Below are 25,574 nucleotides of genomic sequence, written 5' to 3'. Positions count from 1 at the left end.
TTGCAGTTTGCAGACAGGCGGTGCTCTGTGGACCTCACATGGAATGATGTTGATCTAGAAGAACCTTAAGAGCACAGCCACTGCCATTAGGAAGAATTTTGATGTTCCAAAATAAAGTTTACAGGTTTCTAAAATTCCCCTGTAATGGACCAGATAACTATGGTACTGTCTTAAATTCTCGAAATTTCAAAAATGGATACATGCCTGAATCTTCTGTAGTGAAAAAGCCCTCTCTGTATTTATTCTGCATGGGATATCTGTTCTAGCAAAGCTCTGGCTACCCGCCCCCTTCCCTCTAGTAATCTGGATTTGAGGATTGCCCTGGCCTTTGTTCTGACCAGGGTATATTTGCCTGCTTGTGTGGTTGTGTGTGGTTCTGTGTAAAGTAGCCTAGAACCAGCTACCAAATTGTACCTGAATGCCTTTATCTAGGTTACATAACAATTTGATTCTGAGTCACATTATGTATATTGTTTTTACTTCTAATATCGAACTGGAAAAAAACAGCTTTTCATTACATAAATGTCCTGGACACCATATAACTTTTTTACTTTCTGCTACCTTATCTTTAGCAAAGTTCCTCTAAAAAGATGTTGAAAGTGTTAACAATCTATAATGTCCAGTTTTAGACAGTTGAATTTTCCCATTGTGACCTAGTAATTGTGGGGGGGAAAAAAAGAATTGTCTAATCAGTTTCATTTAATGATGGAAAACTATTGACATATTGGTGTGATGAATTAGTCATTAGCAGAATATTCTTAACCTACACAACATGCCAACAATGACAGATGTTGGAGACTCATTAATCAGATTTATAATATGGTTTTGGATATTATGTGAAGCATTTTTAAGGCATGTGAAAGGAAAGCACAGTGAACTTGTGATAACTTGAGGAAACAGTGGAGAATGATGGTATGAATTTTGAGGCCCAAGATCACCTCATAATGGATTTTTTCTTATCTCTAAGAAGAAATTCTAAAATAAGATCAGCAGGCTTCCAGTGAATTGAGCCCTCCATTCATCATTGCACATTGTTTGCTAACACACACATTTAAGAAAATAAATATAAAGATGTGAGTACATTTCAGTCTACATGGGTAAGTATGTATAGTGATTTGGAACCAATAAGTGTGTTATTTAGTAAGCCGTATAAATTATATACTTTCTTTTCAGTATTGAAATTTCCTTTTAGGTAACACTAATCCAGCCCTTGGATAAACTTGCCTTAATTTCTCCAATGGGGAAGAAATTGTGGGGGTAAGGACTGTTAGACATGCAAGTTTAAAGCATGTCTTATAATACAGGCCATCACTTGAGGTCTCAGTATGAAGAGTATACTCTTGGAGAGTTGAAAACAGAATGGTGTCTCATTCCTGGAAGAACAGTATTAGTGATCACTCAGGGGTTAGGTCAGTGTCAGGATGAGGAAGAGCAACGTGAAGGTTAGAATGAAAGCATGTCACATAGAATTGAATTAATTTAAGATAGTGCTATGAAAAATATGTTAGTATTTTACTTGTTAATGATCAGGAAAATTAATTGTGCTTTTCACTGTACTTTTCAGTTTGTTGAGACTTCTGTAAGATATTGCTTTTTCCAGACACTCATATATATGCATATATGTACATTCATACCCTCCAGCAAGAATAGTATGCATCCCAGTGTGTGATATATGTACATCAGAAACACAGCATTTTTAATAATGAACCTAAAATCTGCTTGGGAACTATAAAACAATTTCTTACAAGACTCTCACAACAGTGTGGATGAAAGTAGTCTAATTTTTAAGGAATATCTGTGAGGAGACAGAATCAAGTTTCTTCATCCTTAGAGGTTAGTCTTCCTTACTCCTGAAGAATTATGGAAAATACACCTCAAATGATGTAGAAAATGATTTGGTAAAGTATTGCTGCTAATTACATTTTAAAAAGATTTCATTGAATACATGTAACTTAATTGCTGCATTTATTATTCGATAAATGTACCAATCATGCTATTACATAGTTTTTTTAAAGATTTTATTTATAAGTAATCTCTACACGCAATGTGAGGCTTGAACTCACAACCCTGAGATGAAGAGTCACATGCTTTACTGACTGAGCCAGCCAGGTACCACATTTTACATAGTTTTTTTTTTTTTTTTTTTTTCTTAAAGATTTATTTATTTGAGAGAGAAAGAGAGAGCAAGCAGGGGGAGGGGCAGAAGAAGACAGAGACAAGCAAACTTCCCTCTGAGTGGGGAGCCTGACACTGGGGCTAGATCCCAGGAATCTGAAATCGTGGCCTGAGCTGAAATCAAGAGTTGGATGCTTAACCAGCTGAGCCATCCAGGCGTTCCTACATAGATTTTTAAGAGTGAAAATGTATAGTTCATATATTCATCCTTTAAGATCTGATTCTGCTAATAATAACTAGTGTTTGGGTTGCTTTAATAGTTTATAAACATGACCACTTGATATTATAGTCCATTTTATTCTCATTTTTTCCAGAAAATTCTCAGCCTCATAATACTATATACTGATAGTTATCTCTGGAGATAATTTTTAAGGTCATAAAAATTAATGGTAGAAATACACTCCATTATATTGTTTTTTCCCTATGGCAAGATAAGTACAGTAATGATATTGGACAAATAAAATTACTAACATATCTCCTCCCACTATACTAAAATGACATTACACTGAGAGATAAGGTTTGTGAAACTAATAAAATAATATTTCCGGAAATATAACCATGATCATCATTTATAATTATAAGCATAAACATTTACAAAAAATAAGATATTGTCATAAAATACCATTCCATTACAGGTAATTAAAATTGATTCAGGGACACCTGGGTGACTCAGTCAGTTAAGCATCTGCCTTTGGCTCAGGTCATGATCCCAGGGTCCTGAGATCAAGCCCCACGTTGGGCTCCCTGCTCTGTGGAGAGCCTGCTTCTCCCTCTCCCTCTGCCTGCCGCCCCTGCTTGTGCTCTCTCTCTCTTTCTCTCTCTCTCTCTCTGTCAAATAAATAAAATATTTTTTAAAGAATAAAATAGAATTGATTCATTCTGATAATATCCATTCAGCCTTTCCCCCCTAGTGTTTTATTGTAAATTAAAAGAAATATTTTCTCCTAACTGAGTCCTATTCTTTTCCTCCTGATTATAGTGTTATATACAAAATACTATATAGAACAGGAGGATAATTATAAATATATGTGCTCAAAAAGTCTTGTTTTATATGAAATAATTTTCTTCTTAGGATGGAACAAATAGTTTGATATATTTTCTTTCTCCTTTCTGTCTTTTGAAATTAAGTTTATTCTAGGAGTCACGTGAGTCAAGAGTGTGATTTATTGTTTTTCCTTAGAGACATGAGGAAAAGGGCATGGGAACTTAATAGTGACTCTGATTTTATTTTATCAGTGAAAATGATTATTTGCCAAGGATATAAAGTAATAAAACCCAATTCAGAGAAGGTTTGTTTTGGCATTGACAGCTGCAAAATGATCTGTGGCTAAAGATAGTTTCTGAGGTCATAATCAGTTTTACTGATATTCAAGGAAAGCTGGCTGGGCTTAGGCAAGATTTTTTTTTGTGTGTGTATGTGTGGTTAATGCATTGAATTAATCATGTTTTTTATTTTCTGTAATTTATGATGCTTTGATTTCTTAGAGTCTTGCTGGCTGGCCAGCCTGGGAGAGACGGTGGCTCCCATGGTTAGCTAATTCCTACAGATAGTAAGCAATTTGCCGGCTAGCATTACTTACATATGCAAACCAACCAATTCATAGCTTATAAACCCAGCCACCTCCTTTATGTAACTATCACACCAAGCTAATATTTCCCATGCCCTAAATCACTCCAGGGCCAGATACTTGACAACGTGAGACCACTTCTATAGCTGTATCCTTCTGAAAGCATTCAACATATCCAGTTCTAAAGTTATTCAACCTTGCCTACCCACCTAACCCATTTCTTTCCTGCAGAAACTACAATAAAGGCTCTGGGCTGTATTTTTTCCTTCACTCCTTTTGCCTCCTGATAGTCCCTGGTATTTCCCTATATGGCACTGACTTGTGTGGCATACCCTTTTCTCTTGAGGATTGTAAATAATGAACTCTTCTTTCAAAGGTGGTTGTCTCTATGTTTGTCACCTACCAAATATGATTAAAACAAATCCTGAGTTTATTTTAATCCTGCGTTAATTTATTGTTTTCTAGATATGGTATATCTGTTTTATGTAAGATGGTCAGACTGGAGATGTTGCTGTTTGGACTGTTTTGACTGCTATCCTTTACAGTTGCCCTAGGACTGGATTATCTAGGCTATATATTTACAATGCAAACAGCCCTAGCACAAGAGGAGGTATCTTAGAAAATGCCACATATGGTGCATCGGTTCTCTAAATTTGGGGATCATATATTTATTTCATATTACTTTTTGATAGTTAAAATTTGAAGGAATATCTGGAAAACATTAAAGCAATAAAGTTCAGGGCTATTTATCTTTGCCAAGAATATAGATTCTGCCAGTTAGAGACTATACTAATTATTATTAAAATTTAACAAGCACAGTTGATTGCTGGAAAATAATTCTTGCCAATTGATATAACATCTCTGAAATCTCCTTTTTATATGTTTCTAATCTATAGTGAATCAATAAAAGTTGATTTTATCATGTAATCAGCATTTTTCAAGATGTCATGGAAGTAAAAGTAAATTGTATGTTACTAAGCTAATCTGAAAGGGCTACAATATTATAAGATTCCAAATGTATGACATTCTGGAGAAGGCGAAATTATGGAGGCATTAAAAAGATAAGTTGTTGTCAGGGGTTGGGTGGGAGAAGGGGATGAATAGATGGTGCAGGGGATTTTTAAAGCAGTGGTATGTTCCGCATGATACTACAGTGGTGGATATATGTTATTATACTTTTGTGCAAACATAGAATGTGCCACACTAAGAGTGAACTCTAATGTAAACTGTAGCTTTTGGGTGATTGTAATGTTGATGTAGGTTTACAAGTTGTAACAAATATATGACTCTGGTAGGGGATATTGATAATGTGGGAGGCTGTGCATGTGTGGGGGGAGGTGGTATATTGAAATTTCCCTATCTTCCTCTCAATTTTGTTGTGAAGTTAAAACTCTAAAAAAAAAAAAAAAGTATTTAAAAAAAAAAAGTTGTATGAATAATCTCCCTGCTCTTAAGCACATTACTTTATAGCTATTTAGCTTAAGACACTGACGTAGTTGAGGTGTGTGTGTATATGTGTGTGTGTGTGTATTTCTTTGTACTGGGACATTTCATACAACAAAGAATTGGATAATCCTAGTTCTCGTTTCCTGCATCGACCAAACTACTCTCAAGATCTCAACAACAAATTCATGGACTTCACTTCCAGATTCGTGCTATGCTAAGTGTGGTCTCAGGCCTAGCTACAGCTGTAACACTTGGGAGCTTAGTTGGAAATGTAGACCTTCATGTTCCAACTCATATCCACTGAATCTGATTCTGCACTTTTAACAATATCCTCTGGTGATTTGTATGCACATTAAAGTTTGGGAACTGCTGCCCTAGATAACATCCTTTAACATGATTCAATTAAATTTCATAGTCTCTGTTTTTCAGTTGGATGCTGAAACATAAATGAAATGTCAAGAGATGGTGCTTTAGGCCAGGGTCTGGCAAAGTAATGATTTATATCCAACAGTGATATTTGTACTAATAGTTCATTAATACAATTATTTTTTTTCATACAATGGATTGCTTTTGTACATAACTGTTATATTAATGCATAAAGACAACTGGAATTGGGACTGGCTGGAAGGCCTAGGAATGAGGCAGAGAAATGACAACTTAGAGTATGCATATTGTTGTGCATCGTCTTGCCTGTGTCTTAATTGGTTTTGGAAAATCATACATATTAGTTAAATTTAACCAATTTTTCATTGAGTTTTGAATAAAACTATATTTTGGTATTTGGTTGTGCTTCTGGCATTCATCATAGTAGATGTGAGTATGTTTTCATCCTCAGACTCTCTTTTCGGATCATTGAAAATGTAGATCAGCACCTTAAAAATGTAAGAATCATAATATTGGGTAATGAGTAACATGGAGGGAACAAACACGGGGGCAGTATTTCTTCAGAAGGTCTCAAGGACTCCAGAATGGAGAAGATTGGCATAAACTGGTTGAAAGAGAACTCCAGAGCAGTACAAAATTTTCTTAATTTCCATAGTGGGAAAAAAGGTATTAGATGCTGGAGCACATGTTCTACAATTTTTATACCTTGAGATTTTTAGATTCTAGAAATGGCATTTTAATTTATACCATCCCATCTACTTTGCCACTATCTAATTTTAGGTGGTTTGGTGAAAGAGGAGATCCTGAGAGAGATTTTGAGAGATAGCTACTCTTTTTTGATTGTTTTAAGACAGGCAGATTTCCACTTCTAGAAAAGTTAGTTGCTGTGTTTTATCAAAAAAAGCCACAAGTTATAATGGTATTGTTTTAAAGAAATTTAGTAAGAAAATAAATTTTATAGTTACCCATGTCATGTTTCCCGTGGTTTTCATTCCTTTGTCTAGATCTTTATTTGCATCTGTTATCATTTTTCTTCTGGCTGGAGGATTTTTCTTAACACTTCTCATAATGCGGGCCTGCTCTTGATGAATCCTTTCAGCTTCTGCATGTCTGAAAAAGCCTTTAACCTTCATTTTTGAAAGATTTTCTCAGGGTAGTGAATACTAGGTTGACAGTTTGACAGTTTTATTTACTTTTTCTTTTCAGTACTTTATAAGATATTGCTCCACTAGGATTTGCTCTTATCTTGTTTTTTTGTTTAATACGTATATATATATATATATTTTTACTCTGAATGCTTTTAGCTACTGATTCTGTCACTGTTTTTAAGCAATTTGATTCAGCTGTGTCTTCGTATAATTTTTTTCCCCAAATTTCTGTATTTGGGGATAGTTGAACATCTTGGATCTGTGGGTTTATAGTTTGATAAATTTTGGACAAATTTTCAAATTCTTGAAAACTAATAACGTTTTAGTTTTTTGTCTACTAATTATGTCATTTATGGGTAAAATTTTGGTCAACTAATTTTTTTCATTATGGGTGGTATTTTTCTGCCTCTTTAGAGACTTGGTAATTCTTGATTGGGTTCCAAATGTTGTGAAATTTACCTTATTAGGTGCTGGATATTTTTGTAGTTTTATAAATATTCCTGGGCTTTGTTCTGGGAGGTAGTTATTTGGGAAAATTTTGGTCCTTTTTGGTCTGATTTTTATTTTCAGCTGAGTAGAACCTGAGCAGCACTTAGTCTAAGATTAATTTTCTGCATTGCTGAGGCAATATCCTTCTAGTAGTCTAACTGATGTCCCTCATTTATGAGAATTTCCAGTCTGGCCTATGTGAACTTTGGCCGCTCTTTTCCTTAATTTTGTGACGTGGCTCTTTTCCCAGACTTGAGGGAGTTTTGTTGCATATAGATGCTGATAAATCCTCAACTGAATACTCAAGAGGAACCTTCTGTATATCTCAGAGGTTGTCTCTGTATGCAGCTCTCTCTTCTCCAATACCATACCTGCAAACTTTAGCTTACTTGACTTCCCTGGACCTCCAGATCAATCTCTTTAACACAGGGAGACCATCTGATTCTGCCTCGGTTTCTGTTTCTTGTACTGCATGTTGAAAAAGCTGTGGTCATCGTAAGGATGACCTTGTTTGCTTTCTCTTTCGCAGGGATTGCTGCCTTCTGTCTGATGTCCAATATCTTTAGAGCTCAGGTAGGAGAATAAATCGGCCCCCTTTAATCTGTTTTGGACCAAAGCAGAAATTCTTGCGCGATTATTTTAAATCAGTGTTCTTTAGTCCTTATTACTATAATAGGAACAGAAAACCTGTATTTTATAAGATTTCTAGGTCTGAGGAACACTGATTTGCTATATAATTAAATTATTGTTTTTATGGAAGGTAAATAGTTTTTTGGCTTTATGCATGGATCCTTCTATAAATCATCGGTTTTTGTCACTTCCCCCCAACCTTAAATATGTTAATGCTCCTCTCCTTAGATCCTCTATGCTGAACACATTAAGATCACTATCTAGAAGATAACATGGCTTTTTCATTTAATCTCCTTACCTGACATTCTGTATTTGTTACATATATGTGTGTGTGTATGTGTATGTCTGTGTGTGTGTGTGTGTGTGTGTGTGTGTGTGTGTGTGTACACACACAAAGGTTCTTCCAGTTTATTCCAAAGATACTATAGTATCCCAATTCACAATGAGGAAAAATATAAGGCAAGGGATTGCATTAAAGCATTACTAATTTTCCTCTTTTGAAAGTATTCTTTACCATACTGAAAAATATATTTTAATACCAAAATATGTAAGTATGTAAAGAAATACTTAGTTGACTAGCTAACTAGATAGTAGACATAACAGTCATTGATATTTCTCAAATATTTGATACAAATCAAGCTATAAAATTAAATCAGTCACACCATCTACCGTTCTTCATACTCTTTCTTTCATTTATTTTATTTAAACCTATGGTCATATCCTGCTGCATACTCATACTCTTTCTCTCTTATATCAAAGCCAGCTTTTAGAATCTTTATTATATACTGATGAAGTTTTGTGGCAGAGTTTTACATGCTTTATCAAAGGAAGTAAACCCACCTACTTTAAACTGAAACTGTCTAGTTAACCAGAAGGTTATGATAATGTGAGATATATTGGTAAACTTAATTGTACCCTAAAAGTGCCTTACAAGGTAAAAAAAAAAAAAAAACAAGCCCTCAAGGTAAAAATAAAAGATAAATATAAAATAAATAACTTCGATGAAAGTTCTTTTCCTCCTACTATGTGCTGAAGTCTAACCATCAGAGTCTGGTTTAAGGTTGGCATTAAGGAGCTATAGGTATTGTTCTGTGAAAGAAGATTCAACAGGAATTTAGCATTGCTAAGGGACCATTCAAAATGGAGTTGGAAGGACATTGAGAAAGCAGGGCCTGTGAACTTTGGACTTTTGTCAATTGTAACTTGTCAGTTTCAATCCTGACACCTCCTGGAATATATGCTTTTACTTTGAATTGAATTAGAGATAAGGTAATATCAGTTAGCTAAAAAGCCAATTGTGTATTAGTTCAAACTCTTCCAGCACCATTCATAAATGTTTTGAAATAAGTTATGTAACTGATTCCTTAATTCTTGTTTCTACAGTTACATTGTTAGTGTATAAAAAAGCAACTGATATCTATGCATTGATTCTGTATCCTGCCATATTGCTGAATTGCTGTATGAGTTCTAGTAATTTGGGGGTGGAGGCTTTTGGGTTTTCCACATAAAGTATCATGTCATCTACAAAGAGGGAGAATTTGACTTCTTCTTTGCCAATTTGGATGCCTTTTATTTCTTTTTGTTGTCTGATTGCTGAGACTAGGGCTTCTAACACTATGTTGAAATATAGTGGTGAGAGTGGGCATCCCTGTCGTGTTCCTGACCTTAAGGAAAAAACTCTCAGCTTTTCCCCATTGATGAAGATGTGGTACATACGTACAATGGAATATTATTCAGCCATCAGGAAGGATGAATACCCAGCATTTGCATCGACATGGATGGAACTGGAGGGGATTATGCTAAGTGAAGTAAGTCAAGCAGAGAAAGACAATTATCATATGATTTCACTCAAATGTGGAACATAAGCAACAGCGTTGAAGGACCTAGGGGAAGGGAGGGAAATCTGAAGGGGGAGAAATCAGAGAGGGAGAAGAACCATGAGAGAACTGTGGACCCCAGGAAACAAATTGAGGGTTTCAGAGGGAAGAGGGGTGGAGGAGGGGGTAGCAGGGTGATTGGTATTAAGGAAGGCACGTGTGGTGATGAGCACTGGGTGTTACACGTAACTAATGAATCACTGAACATTACATCAAAAACTAATGATGTACTATACAGTGAGTGGCTAACTGAACATAATAAATAAAAGTATACTTACTGGGATGAAAAAATTGCTAAATAAGGATTTTAAAGCACCCTGCACCTGTGGATGCTCAATAAATATTAATTTATATGTATCCAATTTATTTGACATTTCCTTTGCTGCCCATCAATAAAAAAATTATTAAACTGCAAAAGAAAAAAAAAAAGTTTATGTAACCTTGTGACTTTGTCTTTATAAGTCTGAACTCCCTGCCAGCAATTTAGAGCACACTTGTAATTTTGGTTAATTCTGTGTCCCCAGAATATTGCAATCCCTGAGACCCCAAATAAACGCTTTGGGTGCTTCACAGTCTTTCTTGATCAACAGTTTTATAAAACTGGCAAAATCAAGCAACTGGATTCATAACCTAATTTTTTCCTGGTTACCTGCTTCCTTAGTATCAGTCAAGATGCCTTAACCCTCTCTTACAGTGAGAAATAGTCTGACATGGGATATTACTCTAAACAACTTGATATTTTCATAAAAAATTATTATGTAAAATAGAAATACCAATGTTATACATATTGTGTTAACCATTTTGAAACTGCTTAGAGAAATAACTTGAAAAATATTTTTATTCATGCTAGATAGAGACAAAGGCCTATATGATCTTCAATCAGATAAATATATTCCATTGTGGCGAATAATTAATATTGTCTAAAGTGTGTTTTCTTTGGAGATATTTTGTACATGTGTGCTATTAAAAAACTATTAAATATTTTCAATAAAATCAGGGATTTAGGTCATTGAACTGTTGGGAATATGTAACACTATAAAGGATTTTTTATATTACTGCTGGACATACTCTAGAAAATATGAACTCATTAAATCCAGTTTATACAGAAAGAATTTTAAAATTATTTTTATGGGCTTTCTTATTTGTGCATAAATATATCAGCAATTACCTAAACTACTAGATGAGACACCAGTAACCTTCAAGTTAAAATGCTATCTACAAACACACTTTTTCTAAATAACATTTTTCCTAAAAATTGAAACCATTTGTTTTGATAACCAACTTATTCTCATTGAACACATTAAATTATTCACTGGATACAGTCAGATTTGGAACTGTTCAAATATCAAACTGTCCCAAGGGTAACGTATTATTGGAGAGCACTGCTGTTGACTAAATTATACCAGATTGTTAGATACTACATCAGTCCAGCTGAATGTGCCAGGTTGTAAAGATTAGACCTCTTTATTAACAATGTGACAGGCCTCAGATGAAGCCTGTGGAATGTTTCATTTAAAAATGGTCGTTTGGGAAAGAGGTACATTTTATTAAAGAGGTAAGCAGCTTACTAACATTAACTTAAATTTCTGGCAAATAATTGCCAGAATACATTTTGTAATAGCATTCTTTATTTTCCATATGCAAGACCCCATCTGGTTGTGCATCTGGCCATAGGTACAATCTCATTTCCTGCTTCTCATCACACTTTCACTCTGATCCAGCCACACTGGCACCCGCACTGTTAGTCAAGCATTCTAAGCCCACTTCTGTCACAGTGTCTTTACAATTACTATTCCCTGAGCTTGGAGCACTCTTCCTCCAAATGTGCATGGCTCTTTCCTTTGGTTTTATTTGGGTCTCTACTCAAATGGCATCCTTTTGTTCTGCCTTTCCTCTCCCCACTCCCACTTATTCTTGAACCCTTACCCTACTTTATTTTTCTTCATAGCATTCACAGTATAATGTACTTCATGTTCAGTTACTTATTTAACTATTTCTTCTCATTGTAATGTGAGCTTTAGTAGGTCAGGGATTTGTTTTATCCACTGCTGAAACCTCAAATTCTGTAGTCCCTGACTCTTATAAGAAAATTATACCATATTTCTTAAGTGCATGAATGAATGAATGTTAAAACAAGTAACTGTTAGCCATTATTATGTCAAGTTTTAAACTTAGAAGTAGGTATACAAAGCTCATCACTCTGTAGAAATCTGGGAATCAAGCACATACATAATTCATTAAAATGTGTTTCACTAGGAGATTTGAAATATTAACAAAGTGGTTAATATCAATACCTAAGAATTGTTCTAACAGTACCCATTTTTTGGGAGGAAATCTCTAGACTTCATGGTACTTCCTCTATCCTTACCCTGTTATCTGGCTCTGACACTTCACTCACCCCAGCAGTATCTCTTTTCACCCTGATTCTAGGTTCCAGTCATTCTCTTTCCCTCAAAAACCACCACCACCAACAACAATAAAATACAATAAAATTGCAATATTTAAAAAGAAAAAAACATCTTATAGCATTTGAACTTTAATAGGTAATTCTTACAACCAAAAAACTTCAGCTCAAGGTTAACATTTGGTATTGGAATTGTAGGTACAAGGGATCGAGGGAAAAGCCTAAGCAAAGACCAGTTTCTGGTATTCATATTAGCTCTACCTAGCCTAAAAATACTTTCATGGAACTAGTTTATATTTAGTTATAACATTAATAAATATAGGCACACCCTTCTTCTGAAAGCCTACCTCTACCCATCTTTCTTCAGTTGATCCTAGGTTAGTCCAGATTCTCTGAGAAACAGATACCAAGATTCAGTTAAACATACAAAGATTATATTAGGTGAAATGTTTTTATGAGAAACTAGGAACTAGAGTGGGAGCTAATCAAGTCTGGAAAAGTGATCAGACTGAGGTTCAAAACTGACCCCAAGTGGGAAGAGAGAGGAAGAGAAAGCTGGGTAGAAACATTCCAAATGGACTTGGAAAGGTTCCCAAAGTCTTTGAGGAAACTTTAAGCCAAAATTGGAAGGAGCCTGCATTAGTATTTTGAATACACTTGTTTGCTAATTAGATGGACTGTGGAGAGCATAGCATGGACTTTAGAGCATAGTAACTGGGGGTCTCTATCCTCATGCTCCCTTTAGTTGGAGGTCTACAAGGTATATTGTCATGGTCACAGATGTTCTTCCTCTGTACTTCTTTAGAGAAGGATCAAGTCTTGTTTATCTTTGTGACCATAGAACCCAGCTTATGCCAGGTTAAATGTTTTATAAATGAATAATTTATATCTATAATCACTAGGACACTGTCTCATCCTTTGTTTTTCATTGTGTCTTGAAGAGCATTAGTATGAATGTGAGTTTAGTATGAATGAAACTCACACAATGGCAGTGTATTGTGGTAGTTGAGAACATAATCTCTGAAGTCAGAGGTATTAATTCCTCTTGCTCCTAACGAGTGATCCTCAGCAAATCTCTTACTCCAAATAATCTTTCATTTCCCATCTTCAAAACTAGGTTAATGGTGGTTCCATAATTAAATGTTATGTGTGGGAAATAAAAAGTTAATCTTCATATCAATAGCAAAATACATCTATTCTCATTATCTAGTTTCCTATCTTAATGAAGAGAAGCATAAAAGAAGGAAAGTGAATACAACAACTCTAATGAGGATATCAACTCTTAATGGGAAACTATTAAGAAAATTGTAGTAATTGAGTTGATGTGGGTACTACCTAATTTTTCCATACATATGGTTTTAGTTGGAGACATTATTTTAAATATTATGAACCTATCATACACATTAGTAAACTAATAATTGTAAGAACTAATCCCCCATCTTTGCTTTAAAAGATGAGGACACCAGATCCATGTACCATTTTTCCTCTACCAAGCCGTGTAGGAAGTTGATCCCTTCCTTGCTGGGTCAGCTGGATCCTTTCCTTTCCGCTGTCTACTAGAACTGGCTTCGATTCAGTATCGACTCATGTTCTAAGATCCTGTTGCCTTGCACCTTAAATAATCCTGAAACATACACATAAACTAGCTGATGTCTCTTCTTTAATGATGCTGCCTTACAAATTTCAATTTCACTACTCATCCACCAAGTACCATGTTATATCCCACATTTAATGTCACCACATTTCATATTAATTATGACTGTGGAGTAAATCTTATATTTATTATATATTGATTGATGGTTATGAATATTCTGTTGGTTTCATTAACTTATATGGTTTTCCAATAAGACAAATAAGCAAATATAAAGAATGGAAACAGAATCACTAAAAAAATTACTGCAGATCTTCATTACCATATTTTTTTCTAATTTCTAATAGGTAATTTATTTCTAATTTCTATTCAGGTAATTCTTTTTTTTTCAAGTGAATACAAAAATTTACTGTTGTAACTTGTATGCAGTATTAACACAGTATGCTACATCATGTTAAATACGTAAATATTTATTCTGCAAGTATCTTTTAATTATTATCATGGTAGAAAATGTTAAAAGGACAGTAGGACAGTAGTACCATGACATTTGAGGATAAAGTACAGTGTGAACACAAAGCACTGGGTAGCATACGTATTTTTATGATTTTGTAACTTTCCATTTTAACTTTGCAAAGAGAAATTAATGGAATACTCTGTTATGCTCAAATTTTTCGTCTTGTGAAATGATGCATGGCAAATTCAGTGTTCTTTCTTCACAAATTATTAATATGGTTTTAGTGCCTTAATTTGTTTTAGCCGAAGCTACAAATAGGGTCAAATAGATTTTTATTTTTTTAGTACCATCAATGTTCTACTTCTTTTTTTTTTTTTTTTTTTTTAAAGATTTTATTTATTTATTTAACAGAGACAGAGACAGCCAGTGAGAGAGGGAACACAAGCAGGGGAGTGGGAGAGGAAGAAGCAGGCTCCTAGCAGAGGAGCCTGATGTGGGGCTCGAACCCAGAACGCTGGGATCACGCCCTGAGCCGAAGGCAGACGCTTAACCGCTGTGCCACCCAGGCGCCCCCAATGTTCTACTTCTTTATAAAGTATCCTATTATATCATAACACTACACTAGGATAGAGTGACCCAGACTATAGCCAGTTTCATAAATGTCTGTGTCTAATATCCCATACAGTATGAAGACTCAATTTAGTCTGTTTTAATTACAGTTAGACATTAAACATTTTTTACTGAGGAAGGAAGAAGATAAAGAAGTAGATAAAATTCTAGATTGAAAAGTGCTGTAATAGTGTTTTCACCTGTAAAGTAATATGAACAAGAAATTAGATATTCAGTGCAATTCATTTTCAACTAAGAAAGAGGTGAATCAGAGATACCAGGATTGAAATAGCCCAGCCAAAGACTAGCAAAATTGAGAGAAATTTTCAGATATCAAAATATATGAGCTAAAGATAAAAAAAGAGCATCAAGGAACAAGGGAATATGCATAAGAACCTGAGGATTATTTCAGAACGAAAAGCAAAAGTCAGTTAAGTGAGGAGGAAAGAAAACGGTGCTTTCAGGATATAAATTTAAGTTGAAATCAAGATAAAATTGGAGAGCCTCTTTTGCACTTCATATTAATGACTGGTTTTTCTCAACAGATTTTGATAAAAGCAATTTATCTCAGTTTAAACGAAACCTTGAACTCATTAGAGATCATAGGGAAGTTATGGTGATGTTGATGGTTTACATTCTTGCTAAAGTCTAAAATCATTCTGGTGTTTCATTGTGGATAAATTTGCTGATTTTCAAGGGAAGACTAACATTGCATAATGAGTCACAGGCAAAGGAACAAAAGCAGAATCTTGAGACTGAGATGATGATGATGAAGACAGATTGTTTCACTAGAAAGCTCAGAACAAACAACAGCCTCAACAATATTCAAGAGGTTCTATTTAAGATCATATATTTTATTTTCCTCAGTTTTGATAGGTAATATCTTCATAGATTACTAAATCCTAAAGGAATTGGAGAGTAAGCATTTGAAAAAGTCTCCCTCACAACATTTTCATCCCAATTCTGCAGTTCCATTCTTCAAAGGCAATTATCAGCTAGTGGTATATTATCCCTATATTCTACACAGATGCAGAGATGTAGACTCTCATTTGGAAAGATTTATGTCTTTCTCTCCTTTTAAAGCTTTTGGGATCAGAAGAATCTGGACAAGATACTGCTTCAAAAAGAGGCTTAGCTTTTAGTGTAACTGTATTTTCTCATCATTCAGACTCAACTGTACATCATCATGATGTGGATTTCATTCATAAAAGTGACAATGGAAGATTGGAGCTTTAAGTGGCAAAACATACAGAGTCATGTCATGTTCTGTATCACAACTGTTTATCCTGTCCCAGTCTTTATTTATTGTCCACTTACCCCCACCCCTCCAAGCCTGGTCTCCACCAGTCATAACTATGATCCTTCTTCACTATTATCTTAGGAAACGCTCTGTTTCTCTCCTGTGTTGGAACCTTTTTTTTTAGGTGCCATATACACCCATTCCTTCACTTACTTCCTTGGTTTAGTATATATCTTCCAGTTGTGCTCTTTTGAAAGGTATATGGGTGGTTTATTTCATTTATTTCTTTTTTAATCTTGGTCTGTCTATAAATTTATTCTGTCATTTTGTGTAATTAGTGGTTTTGCTTGGTATAGAATTCTAGTTTAGAGACATTCTTTTCTTTGTAAGTTTTAAGACATTCCAGCTTCAAGTTTTTCTGTAAAGAAATTGACAATAATTATGATTCAATGACTTTTTTTCTTCTTAATCATTTTATAAGTTCTCTCTTCATAAGTTTATAAGATCTTCTGTTCGCCCTGAGTTCTGAAATTTCACAATGATACCTATCAGTGTATGTGCAATTTTATCCACTCTGTTAGGTAATTAACAGGACATTTCAATTTGGAAATTCATAGCTTTCAGTCTTAGAGTTTTTTTGTTTGTTTGTTTAGTCATTCATTCACTCATTCATTCATTCATTCATTCATTCATTCATTCATTCATTCATTCCAGAGAGAGACAGAGAGAGAGAGGCAGCCCATGAGTTGGGGAGGGGCAGAGGGACAGGTAGAGAATCTCAAACAGACTCCCCACTGAGGTCGGTACCTGATGGCGGGGCTCAATCCTGTGACCCAAGATCATGACCTGTGCCTGAACCAAGAATCAGATGCTTAACCTACTGAGCCACCCAGGTGCCCCCCGCTTTTTAAAAAGATTTTATTTATTTATTTGAGAGAGAGAGCATGTGAGCAGGGGGAGGGCACAGGGAGACAGAGAGACACAGACAGAGAGAGAATCTCAAGCAAACTCCCACTGAGCATGGAGCCCAATTTGGGGCTTGATCTCACCACCCTGAGGTCATGACCTGAGTTGAAATCAAGAGTCAGATGCTTGATCAACTGAGCCACCCAGGCACCCCATCAGTCTTGGAGTTTTTATTTTTAATTATGTCATTGGTGATTTTGCCTACTCTATTTTATTCTTCTCTTTCTAGAACTTAGTTTTTTAAGGCTGGCTCTCTGGTAGATCCTCTAATTCTTATCATAGGAGATAACAGATTCATATCTATATGAATAATTCATATCATCTATAGATAGAGGATATATAGCTGATAGAGAAGTCCTTAGGAGCAGACAGGAAATTTTTGTCTTATATGAGAGAAAAGATACTTTCTCTGCAGTAATAGATGGGAAATAAAAGAGAATATATACTGATTATAATGATTAACCACAAAAATCTAAATTGTATAAGAAGTGAGGAGAATATAAGAAAATGTTGAAAGGTAGGAGAAAGATAGAGGAATCAGTGGATTGAAAGATCACAGAAGGATAATTATAACAATGGAAATGCTAAAACAGTAAGTTATCCTAAAAGGTTGGTGGGGATTAGAATTTCTGATTTAGTGATTAGGTTGTTGGATCAATCTCTGTTTAGTCTTAGGATGTGATGGGGAGAGGAAAACGTTGAGGTCGGGCAGAGGGCAAAGGACAGTGGAACTTAGGCCAAAGTAAAGAAAAGCTAGGATATTGGGTAGATTTTGAAATAATCTGGGATGGAAATAAACATCAAGAAATTGACTGCTGAAAGCCAGGTATGTGCATCTTTATAAATTTGGTAAATAGGAAGTCTGTTTTTCTCATAACCAGTTAAGGAAGAGAATGATCTGAGTTTCAAAGAAGCAGATTTTACTTTTAAATATGAGTGGAAGGGGAAAATGGTCTGAACAGGAAGATGTTGGTCCTATAACCTGGTTCTAAGATTCATAAGACAAGAGAAAAAATTGCTTCAGCTTTGAAAGGGTGCAGAAAAAGTGGTCATTTTAGTCTGGTTAAGGCCAGGATATTGGACTGTATATCTATAGAAGAGTTTATAAGTTTTTAGAGAGTGAACTCATAATGAAGCAGAGATATTAGCACATTGGAAAGAGATTGTTGGGAGAGGTTAGGAGTAAGGGATTGCGTTAAAAGAAAAAGCGAACATCTGTAGAACATAGCAGACTTGATACATGTTGTCCTTATTCTGTCTTGGAGGAGGACTGGGAGCCTGTTTATTTGGTGATTATATGTTGGTGAAATGATTTAATATTTCTTATAAGAAACCTCAATGAATCTGTCCACTTGAGCTATAAAAGCATACTACAAATCACCTCCTCTGACGCTACATTTATCGTTGCAAATAGAAGTCTACAAACATTTAAATGGTTTTTAATTAACATACCTTTATCATCAAAGTGGCTTTTTCTGTACACTATAAATAGTATACCCTTTGCAGTTGACCTAGAAGGGAACCCAGAAAGAATTTTTTCCTGCTTGAACTGTGTTTCATATCATAATAGTATCTCCTGAATAGTGCTACATGACTTGATAGGACATTATCTCAGTAACTACTTGATTAGGTACTTTGAAAATCCTCATTTTTAAGGCTGTAGGAGGTTAAACAATTTGTCCAAGATCACACACCCAGTAAGTGACAGAGCTGGGGTTTGAATCTGGCAGTCTGATTCTTTCCTTAACACATACATGCCATTAATGTGGAACTTGATTTTAAATTTGTTTCTTATGTTAAAACCAAAGAAGGAGAGGAATGGATTATTGTACTCTAATCCCTGTGTTAGGAGAAAATCAATTCAGTATCAGGTATTTTGTTCTATAAGTAGTTATTCATTATGGCAAGTAGCAGACATTACTGATCCAGCATGTAGGCTCCTCAGACTGCTTTGTCACTTAATAGACGTGTGATGTTGGATTAGTTTTTTAAAAACTTTCTTGTGAGGGTTACATTTTTTTATATATGTAAAGCACTTAGGACAGTACCTGGTACAGAATAAGTGGCCATGTGTCAGCTGTTCTTACTGGTTACTGCTTAGAATATTTATTTTAAGAACATGAGAGCAAGCATGAAACTTTTCATACCTTGCGAGTGAACAAACAAATACATTGGACTTCAACAGTCCAAAAAGATTTTTTCTCTCAAGTTGTAAAAGACTAACAGTTTTCATTTAAAGTTTGTATAATTCGAAACCTAAAAAGATGAAATCCTTAAAAATGCAGTTCCTTTATTAGAAAGAAAGGAAAAGCACTGGCAATCTGCTGTACATACAATTGGAAGCACTTCTAGGTGGTAAAAGAGTGTCATCTAGTGAGAGCTTTAAGTGAGAAAATTCCCTGAACTAAATTAACATGCTTAAAACAGTTCTATTTACAAGATTCAATTTCTTAGAATTAAAAAAGACAAAAAGCCAATATCACTCAAGTGATATATAAATTAAAGTGTGTGTTTTAGATAAATTCAACAGAGTGGAAGAGACAAAGATTCAACAAATCAAGAGATACCTTACATAGTACTGTAAATGGCATATTAAGTAGTCCTCATCACAGTTTTGAAAATTCCATATCTAGTGGTTAATTCCTGTGTATTTTGGTTATGTGGAGATTGGTATTGTTATTTTTGGGATGATGGTGATGGTGATTAGGTGTTTTGTTTTATCTTTGATTTCCCTCTGAAGATACATGCAACTCCTGGGAAAGTTAAATAATGAATCTGCTGTTAGTTTAAGTTCACTTGCTTAAGTATCGATTGGCAATTATTTGAAAGCATGACTGTATTGGAATGCTGCAAAATAGAGAGATGAGATTCTGGGCAGAAGTGGCGTCCATATTGGAAGTGTTGGCAGGTTTTACAGAAGGATACTGAAAGGTAGAAAGGGAGCTATTAGAGCTTGACTTTTCCTCTTCCAAATATGTTCTTAGTAAGTGAGGTTGCCTCCATCATCATAATGAGCATATATATATATGCCTTTTAGAAACCACTCTTGAATTTTTAACAGTATTCCCTGAGATGTTTTCCCTCTGGAGTTGTCAATACTTCTTCCACAAAATACTTTGAAACAAAATGACAAAATAGATAATTCCTCAGGATTTTGGAAACTATTAGGGTAGCATTTTCACAGCGTGTTTAGAAATCCACTAGAGGGGCGCCTGGGTGGCACAGCGGTTGAGCTTCTGCCTTCGGCTCAGGGCGTGATCCCGGCGATCTGGGATCGAGTCCCACATCAGGCTCTTCTGGTATGAGCCTGCTTCTTCCTCTCCTGCTCCCCCTGCTTGTGTTCCCTCTCTCGCTGGCTGTCTCTATCTCTGTCAAATAAATAAAAAAAAATCTTTAAAAAAAAAAAAAAAAAAGAAATCCACTAGAAAGTGAACTAGTGATAAGTGAGCAGGCAAAGGGCTCATTGTCAGCACTCAGTATAATGGCGACATGAAGAAACAAGCAATTTCTTTTTGTCAGAATCATATTTCTATCATATGCTAACAATTAGATTTCATACCTTTTGTATTAAGTTTCAGAGAGGCTCCCACATTCTTTGAGATATTAGCATTTTTTAGTTATTGCTAACTTGTCTTTTGTATGAGGTGACACAGTTCGCATTATGAGCTCTCTTTTAGTCTAGACTAGAATCTCAAATATTCATTAAATATCAGAGCATTATTGTAACTGAATAAGATGAGCCCAAACATTTAAAAATCCTTGATTCTAAAAATAAATAAAAATGATTACCACAGCTCAAAATGGTACATCAGTTAATGAATAATTCAATTGAGTTTATTAATTAAGTTGCTTAATAGTATGTTACTTAGACTTAATATAATCTAGTTTTAAATGAGTGTAAGAATTGCATATTAAAGATTTATTAAGGTTATTGGCCTTCTAATCTGGATCTTTAAATAGAATCGGATGTAGTAAATTTTAATTCTTAGACGTAAACCTTTAAGTGGTTGTAATTTTTTAATAAAACTTGAATACATTATTTTTGAATTTAGAATTAATTAATGGCATTAGTTATTCATGAACCTTTGGCCGTAATTCGTAATTTCAGTGAAATTAAATTTCCTCTCAACACTGACATATTTTCTTTCTCCATAACAATTTAATTTTTTCATGAGTACAGCATCAGTTTTAAAAAACTCCCAAGGGGAACATTATCACCATAATCTGTTTAAGAGATTCCCACTATGCCTTTTACCCTTGTTTTCATGGGTCATCACAACAAGCCCAAGACCCTCAGGCCCTCTTTTCATCAGGCAGCTATGCTTGCAGCTTTATGCATCCTCCAACTCAGCCCCATTTTACACCTCTCACTAATGCTTTCATTGTGCACTTTGGAACTCAAGCCCTTTATCAACACATTCCCTTTATCACTCACATCCTCTCTGAAAGTTCTGCTCACTTTCATGTTAGAACTGTTGTGCTTTGGAGGACACTACTGCCTTTGAAGTATCAGTCACATGATTCTGCCACCCCCACACACTGTTAGACCTGGAAGTTTGGTAGGTGTTTTCTGGCTTCACTTCGATAATTCCAGTTTTTTCCCAATCCTCCTCTTGAAAATATCCCAGTCTTTGAAGATTTGGCCTTAGATCTTTGCTGTCATAATTCTTGAAGTTTTTAATATCCACAGAGTGATTTAATATATTTGTTGTTCAGATCCTCTCCTTCAGTAGTTTCTTTCTACTACCTCAGCCACTTATACCTATGCTTATACCTATAAATGTCATTACCAGTAACTGTACTTCCTCTGTAATGCAGAGGAAGTCTTCAAGTTAGTTACTCTCCATTTACGATTCTCCTCCTATTTCTCCAACTCATAGCCTCTATTAACCAAACTCACAACAATTATTAACCCAGCTCAGTCCTCCAGTTCATTGATTCTACCACTCTTCTATTGTATCTCCACTTCCTCATGTCCTTAGTTTCTCTCATTATTGAGATTAGATGCTGTTGGCCATATGTTTTATCACTCTAGTTCATGAACCCTTACATGAATTCATAGTACTCATGACTTATTCTCTCTTTGTCCTATTAACCTGGAAGAATCCCAGTCGTGTATTCATCCATATTTACCCAGCATGGCTGCCAAACAATCTTACCACAATTTTATAACAATAATATTCTCCTATATGATTATATTCCTTCTTTTTTCTCAGGCATCCAGCTGTTGATTTTCCTGCCTGTTTCACTCATAAAAATGAAATAATCAAACCAAACCAAACACACACACACACACACTCTCTCTCTCTCTCTCTCTCTCTCTCTCTCTGTCTCATAGAAATAGAGAACAGATTGGTTTTTGCCAGAAGTGGGGTTTGGGGTTGAGGGAATTAGATGAAGGTAGTCAAAAGGTACAAACTTCTAGTTATAAGTTGTAGGGATGTAATGTATAACATGGTATTATAGTTAATAATACTGTATTGTATGTTTGAAAGTTGGTAAGATAATGGATCTTAAACATTTTCAGCACAAGAGAAAATTTATATGTGGGATGGATTTTAAACTTACTGTAATAATTACTTAATATATATATATATCAAATCATTATGTTGTACATTTTATTTTTAGAACATATTTTATTTATTTATTTGACACAGAGAGAGTGAACACACACAGCAGGGGGAGAAGCTGAGGGAGAGGGAGAAGCAGACTCTCTGCAGAGCAGGGAGCCTGATGTGGGGCTTGATCCCAGGATCCTAGGATCATGACCTGAGCTGAAGGCAGATGCTTAACTGAGTAAGTGACCGAGGCATCCCTGTTATATATTTTATATATTAAATGTCAATTATATCTCAATGAAACTGGAAAAAAATGAATCCATAGAGAACATCCACAGGCCCTCAGCACTGAATTTGAGGACCCGTTTCCTTTCTTTTCCTTGTATAAGCCAGACTTCTCCATATGCTAATGAAGTTGCACTCTCTCTTCTATCCAAGCTCATCATTCAGTAATTTTCTACTAAATCATTCTCTTTAGCATTAAATTGTTATGTGGTGGATCTCAATTTAGAATTAGAAATACCCCTACCTTTCTGTTCAGCTACCTCTTTGTTTCTTTGTTTCACCTTTCAGAAAACTTCACAAAAAAAGTTGCCAATATTTACCATCAATTTCTACTCCAACTTTTTCTTATTCCAACCTATTTAGGTTTCATTCCTATCACTCCATTTAAACAACTGTTGTCTAAGTTGCCATTGCTTTTTTCATCATTCCTGACTTATCAACACTATAGGCTACAGTTGATAATCCCCTTCATTTTTTTCACTTGACTTTCAGGACCAACAGTCTGTTTTCCTCCTGTTTAAAATTATTATTATTTTCCTCTAGTGTTTCCTTTTCCTATTCCTGACTTTTAAACTATCTAGTATCCAGTCCATGGTCCATTCTCTCCTCTGTCTACCTGCCAATTTGATTTTTCTATATGGATGGATAATCTAATAGGCACTTCAACTTTAAAGTGACTAAAACTTGTTTTCCCATCCCTAATCTTTCTTTCCAGATCAGTTATATGCCAGAAAATAAATTTTAGTTTATTTTTCCAATTGCTCAAGCCCTAAACCTTAGAATTGTCTTTGACTCTTATAATCCATCTGAATCTATGAAAAAATCGTATTTCATTCTCACTTCAAGTTCTGAGATGAATTCACCCAGTTCTCGGCCCTTGTACCACTGACTTCCTAATCCAATTTGCGATCTATTTTGAATTAGTTTCCTATAGCTGCTATAACAAATACCATAAACCTATCTGCTTAAAGCAACAAAATTTTACTGTCTTATAGTTGTGCAGTTCAAAAGTCCTAAAATCAAAGTGCTGGAAGGGCTGCATTCCTTCTAGAGTCTCTAAGGGGGAATTCCTTTCCAGCTTCAAGTGCTTACCTGTATATTTGGCTTAGGGAATCTCCTTCCATCTTCAAAGTCAGCATGATGGCATCTTCATCTTTTTCTCTCTGACCTCTTCTTTCACTGTCACATCTTTTCTCATTCCAGCATTTCTGCCTCCTTCTTATAAGGACATTAATAATTATATTGAGCCTACCGGGGTAATCCGGTATACTCAATCCATGTCAAGATGCTTGATTTAACCTCTTTGCAAAGTCAGTTTGTCCTGTCAGGTAACATATACACAGGGTTTGAGGATTAGGACATTACCCTCTTGGGGCAGGGATATTATTCTACTACCACAGTCTGATCTGTAATACTGTGGAGTTCCAAGCTGGCCCCTTGACTCCACTCTTTTATTTATTCCTCATACCAAAAACCAGATTGATTCCTTTGAAACCTGTCAAAACTTGATATTTTATGCATAAGAAGACAGTATTTGAAGATTTGAGCTGTCTTTAAACTAATCCATAGATTCATTGCAGTTCCACTTGAATCCCAGTTTTTTCATAGAATTTGAGGAGCTGATTATACAACTAAAATAGAAGTGTGTCAGTAATAGATAATATAATTTTGGAGAAATGAACAAGAATGAGTAATAGTACCTTAATGGACTTAAAGGTTTTATAATAATAGAGTAGTAATTAAGATATTAGGGTCCAGTCTGTGGAATAGATAAGTAGACTGAGCACAAAAAAAAGTTTATAAAGAGACTCACACGTATATGGAAATTTGATGTGGTATTGCAGATCAAAGGAAAAATGGTGAACTTATTATCAAGTGTTTCCCAGATGTTGATTACACATAATGAATAATTAAACTCCTTTAAAAACGATACACAAAAATTTCCATCAAGTTAGAAGAAAATAGAAAAGAAATATGTAATGAACTTGAACATAGATGTTCTCTTAAACATGGCACACACATTTGCAAACCTACAAATGGTAACAGGGAAGATTGATACAGTTTACCCACATTAAAATTAAATAATTGTGTTCACTAGAGGAATTCATACAGAATGGCAACATAAGCCAGAAAAATGAAGAAGAAATTTGCAACATACTTAATAAGGAAGTAAGATCTTGAATGTGTAATTCTGTGCACCAGTAAGAAAAGATAAACACTCCTACAGAAAAAATAGTCAAATGATATGAATAGGCTTTCTATAGGAGAGGAATTATAAAAAATCAACATATGAAAATATGCTTAATTAACTATCATAAATATGTAAATAAAACTACAGCGTATACAGTTCAAACCACTTTATTGGAAAAATTAAATTTTAATTAATTTTAATAAAATAAACTTAAAAATACATTTTTATTTACTAGAAAATTATTGGTGACAGTGTGAAACAAAGAGGTCTCTCTCATATTGCTTTGAGAGGATATAAATTGGTAGAAATAATTTGGAAAAGAGATTGTTCTAAAGCAGCAAAGTGAAGATGCACATACACTCTGGATTAATAATTCCAAGCTACCTCTCCTACGCTAGAGCAGGGGTTGGCAAACTATGTCCCTCCAGCCAAATCTATCTGCCTCTGTGTAAATAAAATTTTATTAGGACAAAACCATGCTCATTCGTTTGCCTTTTATTTAGAGTTGCTTTTGTACTGCCATGTCAGAATTGAGTAGTTGTGGCAGAGAACGTATACC

This window comes from Ursus maritimus, unplaced genomic scaffold, assembly GCF_017311325.1.
Source record: "Ursus maritimus isolate PB19 unplaced genomic scaffold, ASM1731132v1 scaffold_11, whole genome shotgun sequence".
NCBI lineage: Eukaryota > Metazoa > Chordata > Mammalia > Carnivora > Ursidae > Ursus > Ursus maritimus.
This window is presented reverse-complemented; position numbering follows the sequence as displayed.